At 36.3% G+C, this 14,527-nt stretch overlaps 1 long non-coding RNA gene across 1 annotated transcript; it reads right to left on the minus strand.

Annotated features, from left to right (window-relative positions):
- Nucleotides 1–1,980: 1,980 nt before the first annotated feature.
- Nucleotides 1,981–13,098, minus strand: LOC108943184 (uncharacterized). Its single transcript, XR_001967078.3, has 2 exons — nucleotides 12,939–13,098; nucleotides 1,981–2,442 (listed from the first exon to the last, which is right to left on the minus strand). It is a non-coding gene; the product is annotated as an uncharacterized lncRNA (long non-coding RNA).
- Nucleotides 13,099–14,527: the final 1,429 nt, after the last annotated feature.

The raw sequence follows: 14,527 nt of genomic DNA on the forward strand, positions 1-14,527 counted from the left end.
AACCTATCAAATCAAGTCCGATTGACCTTAAATTTTGCACACAAGTCATAAATGACATAACAGACCTATGAAAATTTTCAGAACTGGATTCCGACCCCGATATCAAAAAGTCAACTCCCCGGTTAAACTTCCAACTTAAACTTTCTATTTTCGCCATTTCAAGCCTAATTTAACTACGGGCTTCGAAATAATTTTCCGGATACACTCCTAAGTCCAAAATCACCATACGAAACTGTTGGAATAATCAAAACTCTGTTCCGGGGTCGTTTACTCAAAAGTCCAATTCTGGTCAACTCTTTTCATTTAAGCTTCAAAAATGAGAATTGTTCTTTCAATTTAATCCCGAATCATCCAAAAACCAAACTCGACCACACACGCAAGTCATAATACACATCACAAAGTTGCTCATGACCTTAAGTCGTTGAACGAAATGCTAATCCTTAAAACAACAAGTCGGGTCGTTACAGTACTAATACTCATTTTTTAACTTTGCTACGTTTGTGTATATAAAAATGAATTTACCTTAAAGTTGAGGCTGTAATTTCACGTGCCCTCATTATTTAAGAGTGTTTCTGGAAGAATATATTGTAGTTGAATATGGTGTAATTATTAAAGTAGTAATTATTAATTCTATAACTTAATTACAATAAAATTTTATATGTCATATTTGGTTGCACAAGTGTAATTATATAATTAAAATTTTTATTTTAAGATAAAGTTAATAATACAAATTAAATAATTTCTTATATAGACAAGTGGATCAACTTAATGTTTGACAAATTGTAAGAGATATTAAATTTTAATTATTACTGGGTGTCTAAAATACATATTCTTTTTAAAATTTATTTAATAGCTATTAATTGATAACTAGTATCATAAAGGGTAATTGACATCTTTCCACTCATATGAATCTAGTAAAGCTCATGATTTTTTTCAGTTTTCAAATAACAAAAGAACATGTATGGGTTTTTTCCCTCGAGGAAATGTCTACTAGTAGTAACTAGTAGCAATAGTAATTCATATCTAGAAATTATACCGACGAATTTGGTTTTGATATTTGACAAGTTCAAGTAACTAATATGTATGAGTTTAGAAGTATACGTGCATACGCTATTTGACATGAAATTGTTTTAACAAATGTTTTTGGTATATCTGAAATGGAAGAGATAGAGTATAAAAAGAATATATATTTTGAAAAATAAGAATAAAAAAGAAGTTGAAAAGCTACCTAGTAATTAAATCATATAGTTTCTTGCAATTCTATCTCCACTCGAGAATTGGGAGGTGTAATTACTCTATTTCAATTATACTTAATTACACGTTGATCAAGTAATAAGTTGATCTTTTAAACAGTCCAAAATCGTTTAGTTACACAAAATACACCAAAATCTAATTACAAGAAGGTTTTCCAGACATGCTCTCAAGTCAATACTACTTGACTCCGCGTTCCTTGTTCCTAGAGCTAACAATGGAGCATATCTCACCTAAAATACGGGAGCATTAAAATGCACCTAAACAAACTCAATTATCCGTGTCCCAAAATTTTAAAAATATGACCATCTTTCTGTTCTATCATTTTCAGAACTAAATGTCCATTTCGAACGGGGTCCAACGTAACTTTCTTCAAAAGTGGCATTCCTTTCGATTCCTACATATACAATATTCTCTTATTTATTCTTCTTACTAGATACAGTTTGCCCGTGTAACGTTACTTTTAATTCAAAATATCTTTCATGATTTTTGCAATTTTATTCAGAAAATCAGTTAATAACATAAATGACTAAGTTAGAGTAGCATCTTTGTACCATTTTGCCCAATTGCTTTTTAATTTCTTGTTTCAATGTTATTTGACAATATAGATGTATTTTCCTGCATCTATAGCATTACCAGTCATGTTATTACGAGCTAGTATATTGGTTTTTATGGCAATACTTCAAAATCTTATTAGCTACTGCACCATGAAAAGAAATAGTTCTCTAATAGAAAATAAGAAATTGTGTTACAGCTCAAATATTCTCATCAGATAAATACTTACTTCAGGAAAGAAAATATTGTACACAACTCCTACATTTTGTTATATACTGGGAAAACTTCAACAATATGAAGTCCAACAAAAATCATTCTATCATCAAGAATAAAGGGAAATCGCACTGGAAAAACAGCAGCATCAACTTGTCAATTCTATTCTAGAGCTCTCTATTGGCAGAATCATTTAGTCGAGGTTCTCTCTATCTGCACAAGCTTTTGGTTCAGATTTTTCTTGTCAATAATTTTCTGTAATTCAACTATAACTATCCTGGATGGTAGTGTGTAAGCACAATGGATGACATGGTCAGAATAGAACAACTGTTGCAGATTTTTTGCATCAAATGTGAGTTCTTTTTTGGACTTCTACATCAAATGTGAGTTCTACCACAGCCATCTTTTCACTGTTTCCTTGAGCTGAAAAGGAAGATGGGGAAGCAAACAAGGAAAGCAATAGGAAACAAAAGTAGACTCACATTAGAAAGAAAATAGGAACCAAAAGTAGATTCGCACAACAAAAAGAAGAGAGAAACCAAACGTGCGTCATTAGCTTTGTGGGGTAAAACTTTAAAAAGTGTGACAGAGGTTCTAGTGGTGGATCTGTCTTTTTTTTCCTTCCAACTGCAGACACATCCTTCTCATCCATGTCAGTCTACCTTATGCACACTATTTCTGCACTAAAATCCCCCCTGCTCTCATCATATCTATTGCCCTATTCAATATATTACCACCACTGTAAACATTGTGAGAATATCATTCATGAAATTCACAGAGAGACATCTATATCTATTTCAACTTATGGCCAAATATTAGTGCAGTTCCCTTTTGCTTTCTATGGCTTGTACTATCCTCCTTTTTCCCTATTTCAAGAATGACTAAAATACACATCTAACAATATAATGGGCAGATGCCAAATTTAACAGGCTCAATGAGGCCAAGCAATTTTGTCACACAAGTTGCCCTCACAGTGTGTATTTAATGCACACCCTATATTACAAAAACAAAGAAAAGCTAAATTCTGAAATTGAGTAACCATTATCAATCTTCCTAGAGTTCAGCCTTGTCTCAATGTTAGGTCATTTTCAAACTAAGCCACAAATTTGACCTTGACCAAAGCCAAGATTCCATGTCCAAAGGACTCAGGAGGCAGGGCTTTGGCATCATCGATCATGTTCTAAAATTGCATCAAGAGTCATATTATGTTATAACTAACAGCTAGCACATCTAAAATTTGCCAGCTTTATTTATCACCTCAAATTCAGTTTTTAGTTAATGATTCTAGGTATCCTTCTTAAATAATCTTCTAGGATGCTCAAAGCAATTCTGAAAGTACATTTATACTTCTTCGGGAATATTTAGCTTACTCCTTGAAAGTGTCTCAACTTCATGGTAGATCGACTTCTTGCTATCATTATGTAAATACAGAAACTCAGTTGAAACTTCAGCATGAGGACACGCACTTGGCAATTTTAGATATTTACTACACTACAGCCTACAGGTGAACGAAATATTGCAACGGATACAAAAAGAATATTGTATTAACTCTTGAGATGTCATTCAAGTAATTCCAGAAAAAGTTTTACAGAAAACTTTCTTTACATATACGAATGGCTATGAGTATGCCCATTTGTCATCTTCTCAATTGTAATTGGGTTGGATGGCCATATTGCTTATCTTTAACACTTAACTCTTGGTAAACTCTTCTGCTTGAAATCTTTATTGATTAAGCTAAAATTCAATACACACAGTGTTTGGCCTGTTGTTACAGAATAAGCAGGTAGTTTATGTAAGCAAACCTTGTATTGCTACAGCTTTCTCCTGGATAAATAAACTCGTAGAGACTATCAGGTAATACTTCATAGTCAAATCATCAAAGTATAGTTTTGTGCTTCAAATACTACTACTTTGAGGCATCAGGTCTAGTGCAAACTTGATCTCTGAAATGGATGCCCAAAAAAAAAAAGAAGTTAACTCCTAATTTACTACTTCCTGGCAGAGGAAGGCGGCCCAACAGTTTGAATCACTCTACTTATCGAAAAGGGAAAAAAATCCAATACTTTAACAAAGGCAAAATCAACTCCTGCAGTTTTGATCAACACAGATTTAATATTTTTTTCCATTATATTCAAGTATATAAGACGCTACTGTCACGACCCAAACCGATGAGCCGCGACGGACATCCGGTACTTTACTCAACGGAGTACCAACATAATGTATCTTTATTATTACATCATCATAGGTAAGTGAGCCAGAAGGGGCGTCATGAGATAAACAGAATAAATATGAGGGAATTACCCGACATATAACGACTCAACCTGATATAAAAACCCATACACGTGACATACAGGCCTATAAGGCCAACATGATCATTTATAAACTCAAAACATAGGCCGACAAGGCCATACATATACCCGTACACATGACATCTATCTACAAGCCTCTAAGAATACATAATTGTTATAAAGGTCGGGACAGAGCCCCGCCATACCAATCAATACATGTCCTAATGATACTGACCAAATAGTAACTCCGGAGCAAATGGAGCACACCAACATCTTCCGCTGAGCTGATAGCCTACTTGGAGGGCTCTCAACCTATCTATCGGGACCTGCTGGCATGAAACGCAGCGTCCCCAGGCAAAAGGGGCATCGGTACAAATAATGTACCGAGTATATAAAGAATGAAAATTAGTAAACAATAGACATGAGAGAAACATGGAGTAAAAGACTCAACATGTATGTCTGAATAGCTCTGTGAATTATTTATATTTACAATGTCATGCATATGCGTATAAACGCCATACCATGCATAGGTATATGCGTTCATAACATCATCAAGCCTCTGAGGGCATCCCATCATATCATCTCGGTCACTGTGGGCAAATCATCAATGTATACCAGCTGATTAGGTGGGGGAGCGTATATAACGTCGTAACCTTTTCCCATATCCCATATACATATAATATACGCATATATAACGCCATCTGGTCATGGATCAATGTACATGTATAAATGCATGAAATACATAAGAATTACGTTAATAAGATTTTTCGAAATGTCATAAAAATAATATGCATGTCGGATAAACTTTATCAAATACGTATTTTTCTGGGACCCATGAACAGAATATATAATAATAATTCACATGGGGAATTAAGAATATAGACACCCCTAGTATTTCTATGAATATAGTCATTTATGAAAATTGTGCATTTGCTTGTTTCGTTCGTGTCGTATAGGTCATACCAAAAAGAAAGAAGGGAATAGCCTTAACATACCTGGACCGATTCTCTTGATAATTCCTCTAACAAAAGTCTTGCGACAACACGTAATGGCAGATCAAAGTAGGATAAAATTCTTATGATATTCTTAAGAAAGATTGTACCGTACTCCCTTAGAATCAAAATCTCACGTTGCGATAATATTAGGTAGAATTCGTATGAAATCTTTGAATCAATTTCGTTGCTATTGCAACATTAGCTTTGCTAAAGCTTGTTACGCTGCTATGAATATATCTCTCTTTTGTGAGTTTTATCAAAATCTCATGACTTTGTTGAATTAGAGAAGTCTTTCATGACTTTGTTGAAGCTGAACGTTATAATAGCTTTTCCAAGAATGAGAGCATACCAAAAGGAAGCAAAAATGGTAACAAATCTTCTAAGTATGTGTTTGAATGGGTGTGGGCTCACTTCTGGTGGTGGCTTAGCCACATAACTTTAGTTTGCCACCTTTTAAATGTGTATTAAGATTCATTTTAACCAAGACTCATTGGCTACCACGTTTTTGGGGGTTAAGTCCTCCAAAATCTTTGATTATCCAAAGATTTTAATTAATCTCCCACTAAAATTCATTAATTATCCAATTATTCACATAATTCCTTGATTAATTAGGTAATATCCCATTACCCAATAATTAAAAATTATCTCAACTTACTTAAAATACTATTCACTTTTAACATAGCTTGTACACCTTACTATCATGGCCATGTGGTACCTTGTATGGTACTAATCCATAAATACCGGGTATTTTAGCTTGGGCCGTATTTTATCTCAAAATGCCAAACTTCGATGAAATTTATTTTCTTCGATTTGCTTACCCTCTCACCTTCACGAATTTACTCATCACTTGTTTGAAGTAACTCGATACTTATAATCCCAAAATAATCCCATTCCCGAGCTTACGTCGATTAACTTACGACAAAACTTTAACGTACAAAAATGCGGGATATAACATCTTATTTTCGAGCTCTCATCATTTTATTTATGGCGTACTTTTACATAAAAGATGGGGTGTAACATAATTCCCCCCCCCCTCCCCCGGAACATTCATCCTCGAATGTTGACTGATGCACTTATCATTCTCATAACCCATAGCTCTTAAGAATACTTTAGTACTCTTCTTGCCATTTAGGCAATTGTTCTTTGAATAAATTCAAATGCAAGGGCATTCCCCCCTTTAGGCCTCTTTCTCACACCACGACTCGTAGTCGGAATGATTCCAATCTTGTAACTGTCGCTATCTTTTATCATGCAGCCTGTACGACTCTGACTTTGTAAGTGCGCCTATGCTACTCTTCTCTCTTTTTTCCTCCAGCTTTTAGCCGATCCCTAGGCCTCATTTTGTGAACATATACAGAGCTTAATAAGATGTCCCTCTGGGCATCTATAAGTACAATAAAGTTCTTCACTCGATATTTTGTTGAACTGACGAATATTGCTATATCTTATTTCATAGACCCGATTATCCATTCGTATGACTTTACTGCATCTAGGTAGGTCATACTATACCATAACTCTTACTTCGATTTATCATTACTGAGGTCTGCTACCAAACTCCAAGTTACTCTTTCACTGCTTATCATATATGTATAAATCTAAGTCCTTTAATACTTCCTCATTATTGTTCATCTTAAGAATGATGGCCTATTCTCATCTCATATTTTGTAACCCTTATTCATCCATTGTTGATTCACCTCAATATTGATCTACACTCTACCACTGATAACTTAAAACCTCTTGCATAATCACTAGGGCTCACGTTGTATTGAGGATCATTTGAAGTGATTTTCCTGACCCACCTGGGGGCGATACCGTACTTCCATAACCGTATTTCATAGCATCCTAACGTGATTCATCTTATGGGTGGGGGTATTCTAATCTTGTGCCGTCCATGAAATCAAATCATTACTCAATCGAAGGCCCAAACGTCATCCTTTTATCTTTCACAATTACACCCTCATTCTACTACCAAGGCAACATTTCATCTCTTCTAAATGCTATTAGTCTTAGACTCCTTTGAGATCATTCAGGCTATACGGAACTTTCTATAACTTAGACAAACCATCAGCTCTCTTGTTTTCATGGGCTTAATCCCGAGAACTTATCTGTTCTTATCACCTTCTCACTCGCCCTTTTTTATCCTTACTCATCTCTTCCTAAAACCTTGTCGCTTTACCATACTTTAGCTTGCGACCTACACATATTCATTTATACCACTCGCAACCTTCCTTCAACTTACTTGTACCACAGATTTCCTTATGTTATTTTGGAACATCAAGCGAGATGTCACATCGTCTCAAACTCTTCTTTACTCTCTTAACTAGGCCTCTCGGTACCTAGAAACCATAGGCTGAAAGATATGCCACCGACGCCGCCGCTATCATTTCTGGATACTGAATCCCAACACTTCTAGCCCTCTGTCCAAAGTAAGGACTATTCTCAACCTTCTGCACGTGAGTATCTCGTACGTTGTTCACCTTTACCTTACTTGCTTTAAAATATCGCATCATGTCTTCTATCTCTTTCATAACTTCCCTTTTGTATAGGTATGATTCACATCCACAACTTGAAGCTCTATTATAATACTTACACCTCTAGTGCATACACAATTATGTGGGAGCTTCATACTGATTCTGTTATAGAATATGGTTGTTGTACTATCTCTCTTGTACCTCTGATATTAATTGTGATCCTGCAACGTTTTCAATCACGATTTCTATAATTTTTTAGATCCAATAATCAGACTCCTGATTTACTTGATTGATGTAACTCTTTAGTTTCTTCTTCCTTCTGATCAGCCTTTATGTAGGGTTAAACTATCTTCCGATATGCGGCTCCTGGTATTAGTTATTACTTTATCCCTCCGTAGACGCTATGGAATATCCATGATACAATATTCCAATAATTCGATCCTTTGTCTATGACCTGGACTCAATTCTTTCTTTTAACTTATACCGGAGTCTTCTACGGCTGTATGATTGTCAACTTATATGTTGCATGGATAATACTCCGAAATCTTGAGTGCATAATCCCTTTTGTTCCTTCTGAGCTTCCTTTAAACGTAAGCTATTAATTTTCCTGGTCTTTCTGCCCCCCAGTTGCGTGTATACTTAGCTTATCTTAGTTCCCACGTATGTTGGTATTTTTGTGCAACTCACATGGTCTCGAATATTACTTTTGGTTTCATTCCCCGCTCATTAGCTCCGATAGGTGCCACTTTCTTATGGAGTGCATACAATGTTGTAGTGAGACTGCTATTACAAGACCATTTCTTCTTCAAGTTACTATGCTTAGGTTAAAGCCTTCTTCCTTATTTCCTCAGCTAGTCTTTCGTTGTCGTACTTAAGGAAGAACCTCTGACTCTTGAAAGCTGCGAGCTTATTATATCGTATACTCGGCAAAATTTTTGATGTCCTTCCTCGCCTATAATTATCCATAGTTACTTACCTCCACGCCCTTGTGCTTGTAGGGTTGCTTCTGAACTTAATATTTTTTTTTAACTATCTTCCTAGTGGCACTCTCTTTTATTTTCGTAACACTGATGTGGTACCTTTAACTACCCCGACTCCTATCTGAATATTTTTCAAGTATTACAATGTCATAACTGCGGGGTTGAATCCACTATATTGGGTTTTACTATTTTTATCTTGCACGACCTGTTGATTTGTCTGTATCCTCTTATCTAGTCATAACTAGACTCTTCCTGAATCAACTACTAACTGCTCGTTGGCCCATTCTCATATTAATATTCCACGAAATCTTTCTTGGGTTATTTCCTTTGTCTTAACTTACGTCTTGCACTGGTTCCTTATTTATCAATAACATCTTGGGCATGAACCCCTTACTTACTCTCCTGGATATCGTGTTTGCATAATATTTTGGAATCATAGAATATTTATAGGATTTGGATAAATGTAATCTCATTCCTTTCTCATGTTTATCGCATTCTTCCTTTACTATTCTATATTTACTAGAACCACTTAATTCTGACCTAATACCACATCACTCCATATCCCCCCCTTTATGGGAGTACTAAGAGTTGGAGCCACGACGATCTACCTATAGATGTTTTACCTTTTCATCTTTGGCGTCTTTTCACATCACCGATGGCCCTTACTTGCCTTGTGGTAATCCTTTTGTACCAAGGATAACAAAAATTCCTTATTCGCGAGGGTGACACTTAGTGTAACTGGTACATACACTCCCTTAAGCTTAACTTTGCTCACATTACTTGCTTTAGAAAAGCGTCTTCTTGAATGACCATTCTCTGAATTTCTCATGAATTTTCTTATGTTGTCCATTCTATTAGAAATGCAATCTAAAATTTTTATAATGCAGACCATTATCAAATCACTCAGTCCCTAATTCATGTTTAGCTTATCTTGTTCATTAGTCCATGTTTATTTCTTATTACTCTGGGGTCTAACTTTTCCTTTTGGTAATCACGTTGGAGTCACGAACTTATTTCTCGAAATGAGGATATGAATTTATGGCCTATACTCTTTTGTTGTCTCAAGGCCTGTCACCTCTCATCGTTTCCTTCACTTGACTGTAGACTTTGTAATACTGTCATCTTTTTGATCTACTGTTGTCATCCATGTATCACATCTTACTCATAATGTTTCATTAACTCTCTTCTTATTTCTCGCTAACATTTATGTCTATTACTTTATTCAGAAAATTTCAACAAATCCATTTGCTTTTAACTCCCCTTTGCTCTGTATCCAGTGGCTCTTCGGGTTGCTTAACGTTCTCGCTCTATAAGAGACGCGAGCCACACTAAGGTAATATTTATTCCTTCCAGGCTTTCAGTGCTTATCTTCTGAATGTTTTTTATCATGCTAGTATTCACATCTAATTGTAATATTCTAGAGTGCACTGGGTGCCGCATACCCTTCTCCATCTTGCTTCTTTTACTTGTTGAAACTTGTATCTATCTTCTGAATCTCTCATTGCCTTTCACCATAGGGGTGAATAGATATTCCTGCCTTAAGACTCCTTATCAAAAGGCTTACACGTCTTAGTACACACATGATCTACTGAAAACCTTACATTTACTCATCATAAGCATCATGCAAAATCGAGTCCCTCTGACTCAACTCTTTCACTGTCGCATGCAATCTCTTGCCAACCTCTTTCTAGATGTAGGCATCATCGTATTATGAATAAGATAGAGTTTAGGAAATTGAGTTCCTACAACTGAGCTCTACCACATGATCTAGAGTAAGAAGAAAGAATGATAGTCCTAAATGCCATGTAGCCTCCTACTTATAAGTGTGGTGCACAACACACCTATAAACAAGACTCTACTAGACACGACTTGTAGACTCCCTAGGACAGAACTGCTCTGATGCCACTTTTGTCACGACCCAAACCGATAGGCCGCGACGGGCACCCGGTATTTACTCAACCAAGTACTAACATAACATATCTTTATTATTACATCATCATAGGTAAGTGGACCAGAAGGGGCGTCATGAGATAAACAGAATAAACATGAGGGAATTACCCAATATAGAATGACCCAACCTGATATAAAAACTCATACACGTGACATACAGGCCTATAAGGCCAACATGATCATTTATAAACTCAAAATATAGGCCGACAATGCCATACAAATACCCGTACACATGACATTTGTCTACAAGCCTCTAAGAATACATAATTGTCATAAAGGTCAGGACAAAGCCCCTCCATATCAATAAATACATATCCTAATGATACTGACCAAATAGCAACTCCGGAGCAAACAGAGCGCATCAACATCTTCCGCTGAGATGATAGCCTATTTGGAGGGCTCTCAACCTGTCTATCAGAACCTGCGGGCATGAAACGCAGCGTCCCAGGGCAAAAGGGACATCAGTACAAATAATGTACCGAGTATGTAAGGAATGAAAATCAGTAAACAATAGACATGAGAGAAATATGGAGTAAAAGCCTCAACATATATGTATGAATAGCTCTGTGAATCATTTATATTTACAAATGCCATGCATATGCGTATAAATGTCATACCATGCATAGGTATATGCGTTCATAACATCACCAAGCCTCTGAGGGCATCCCATCATATCATCTCGGTCACTGTGGGCAAATCATCAACGTATACCAGCTGATCAGGTGGTGGTGCGTATATAGCGCCGTAACCTTGTCCCATATCCCATATTCATATAATATACGCATATATAATGCCATCTGGTCATGGGTCAATGTACATGTATAAATGCATGAAATGCATAAGAATTACATTAATAAGATTTCTCGAAATATCATAAAAATAATATGCCTGTCGGATAAACTTTATCAAAAACGTATTTTTTGGGACCCATAAACAAAAGATATAATAATAATTCACATGGAAAATCAAGAATATAGACACCCCTAGTATTTCTATGAATAGAGTCATTTATGAAAGTTGTGCATTTGCTCGTTCTGTTCGTGTCGTATAGGTCATACCAAAAAGAAAGAAGGGAATAGCCTTAACATACCTGGACCGATTCTCTTGATAATTCCTCTAACACACGTCTTGCGATAACAAGTAATGGCAGATCGTAGTAGGAAAAAATTCGTATGATATTCTTGAGAAAGATTGTACCGTACTCCCTTAGAATCAAAATCTCACGTTGCAATAACATTAGGTAGACTTCGTATGAAATCTTTAAATCAATTTCGTTGTTATTGCAACATTAGTTTTGCTGAAGCTTGTTCCGCTGTTATGAATATATCTCTCTTTTGTGAGTTTTATCAAAATCTCATGACTTTGTTGAATTAGAGAAGTCTTTCATGACTTTGTTGAAGCTGAACGTTATAATAGCTTTTCCAAGAATGAGAGCATACCAAAAGGAAGCAAAAATGGTCACAAATATTCTAAGTATGTGTTTGAATGGGTGTGGGCTCACTTCTAGTGGTGGCTTAGCCACATAACTTTAGTTTGCCACCTTGAAAATGTATATTAAGAGTCATTTTAACCAAGACTCATTGGCTGTCACGTTTTTGGGGGTTAAGTCCTCCAAAATCTTTAATTATCTAAAGATTTTAATTAATCTCCCACTAAAAATTATTAATTACCCAATTATTCACATAATTCCTTAATTAATTAGGTAATATCTCATTACCCAATAATTAAGAATTATCTCAATTTACTTAAAATACTACTCACTTTTAACATACCTTGTACACCTTACTATCATGGCCATATGGTACCTTGTGTGGTACTAGTCCATAAATATCGGATATTTTAGCTTGGGTCGTATTTTATCTCAAAATGCCAAACTTCGACGAAATTTATTTTCTTCGATTTGCTTACCCTCTCACCTTCACGAATTTACTCATCACTTGTTTGAAGTAGCACGATACTTATAATCCCAAAATAATCTCATTCTCGAGCTTACGTCGATTAACTTACGACGAAATTTTAGCGTACAAAAATGCAGGATGCAATATCTCATTTCCGAGCTCTCATCAATTTATTTATGGCGTACTTTTACGTACGAAAATATGGGGTGTAACAGCTACAAATTACAGTAATCGTAAAAGAAGTAACCACACAGACATCAGCGGAAACATAGTTAACCCAACAAAGGACCCGAATAATTGTCAATTTGAAGAGTGAATAACAAATTTTAGCACTCACCTGGCAAGAGAAGCAACTGAGAAAATCGAGTAGATCGAAAAATGATACAGAAAAAATAGAGACCACGGTGGAGAGAAGATGAACAGATGATTAGGACTTCTTATACGGCACAATTGTCCATATGAATTCACAGGTGTTGGAATTTTGTATAAGCTGGGGGTGCTAACAATAATGGGATAAAGTAAAATTCTATGGGTGTTTTCGGAAATTCACTTGAACCGGAAGCTCCTCTCGTTTTTCACTTATTAATAGTAGTAATTTGGAGATTAAGAAAATAAAAAAAATGTTGGATATTGGTTTGCCGGTCTGGATCACGGGTCGCTCTATGTTGGCTGATCCGACCCATTAGAAGAGATAAAGTTAAAGGAGGTTAATTAGAGAAAAACTAGCATACGGTTATTAAGTTTTTTTTCTTTTTGAGGGATGTTAACTTCTGCCTCGTAACTCCTCATCCACTGAGAAGTAGACCTTCTCTTCTGAAGAACTTCTCTGTTAGAGAATTCAATTCAAGTAATTCTCTTCACAAAAATCAACATACAACAATAAGAGGATATCTAGTTCGTGGAAATAACTTTGTTTCCAGGAGATTTAGAGTACGACTTGGGGACTATTTCAGTGGTGAGTTCGACGATCTTCGTAGCTGTAATGACCTGGCCGGTCGTTTCAAGAGTTATAGCCCTGTTTTTTTCATTAATGCTTTTTTTTGTGTCCTTCAGCTATATTGTGTTATACAGGATTAGTTGGCTCGGGTCCGAAGTGGTTTCAGAGTGAATTGAGACAATTAGTCTCTAAAGTAGAAGCTTAAGTTGGAAATGTTAACCGGATGTTGACTTATGTGTAAACGATCTCAGATTTAAACTTTGATGATTCTTTTAGCTCCCTTAGGTGACTTTGGACTTAGGAGTGCATCCGGAATGTGATTTGGAGGTTCGTAGTGAAATTAGGCTCAAATTGGCGAAAGTTGGAAATTTAGCGATTTTTGGTTGGTAGTAGAAAAATTGATATCGGGGTTGGAATGGATTTTCGGAAATTGGAGTAGGCTCGTGGTGTCATTTGTGACGTGTGTGTAAACTTTGAGATCATTCGGACGTGGTTTGGTAGGTTTCGGCATCGTTGGTGGAATTTGAAAATTTAAAAATTTTTAGGCTTGAATCCGAGGGTAATTTGGTGTTTTGATATTGTATTAAGTGATTCGAAAGCTCAACTAAGTTCGTATGATATCATGGGATGTGTTGGTATGTTTGGTTGAGGTCTCTAGGGCCTATGGGTGGTTCCGGGTGGTTAACGGAAGGTTTGAAACTTAAAAAATGTAGCAAAACTGCTGGAGGTGGTGTTTTCCGCACCTGCGGAGAGGGAGCCGCAGGTGCGAGACCGCAGAAGCGCATGGAAGGTCACAGATGCAGGCAGTGTTGAGTTGGACTGGAACCGTAGGTGTGAGAAGGCTGTCGCATCTGCGAGCCCGCAGGTACGAGATCTGGGGCGCAGATGCAGAAAAGAGGAAATTGGCTGGCTCCGCAGAAACGAAGGAAGATGCGCAGGTGCGAGATATTCGCCGTAGATGCGGAACCTGGAATTTTAAGTGAGTTCTG

This window comes from Nicotiana tomentosiformis, chromosome 7, assembly GCF_000390325.3.
Source record: "Nicotiana tomentosiformis chromosome 7, ASM39032v3, whole genome shotgun sequence".
NCBI lineage: Eukaryota > Viridiplantae > Streptophyta > Magnoliopsida > Solanales > Solanaceae > Nicotiana > Nicotiana tomentosiformis.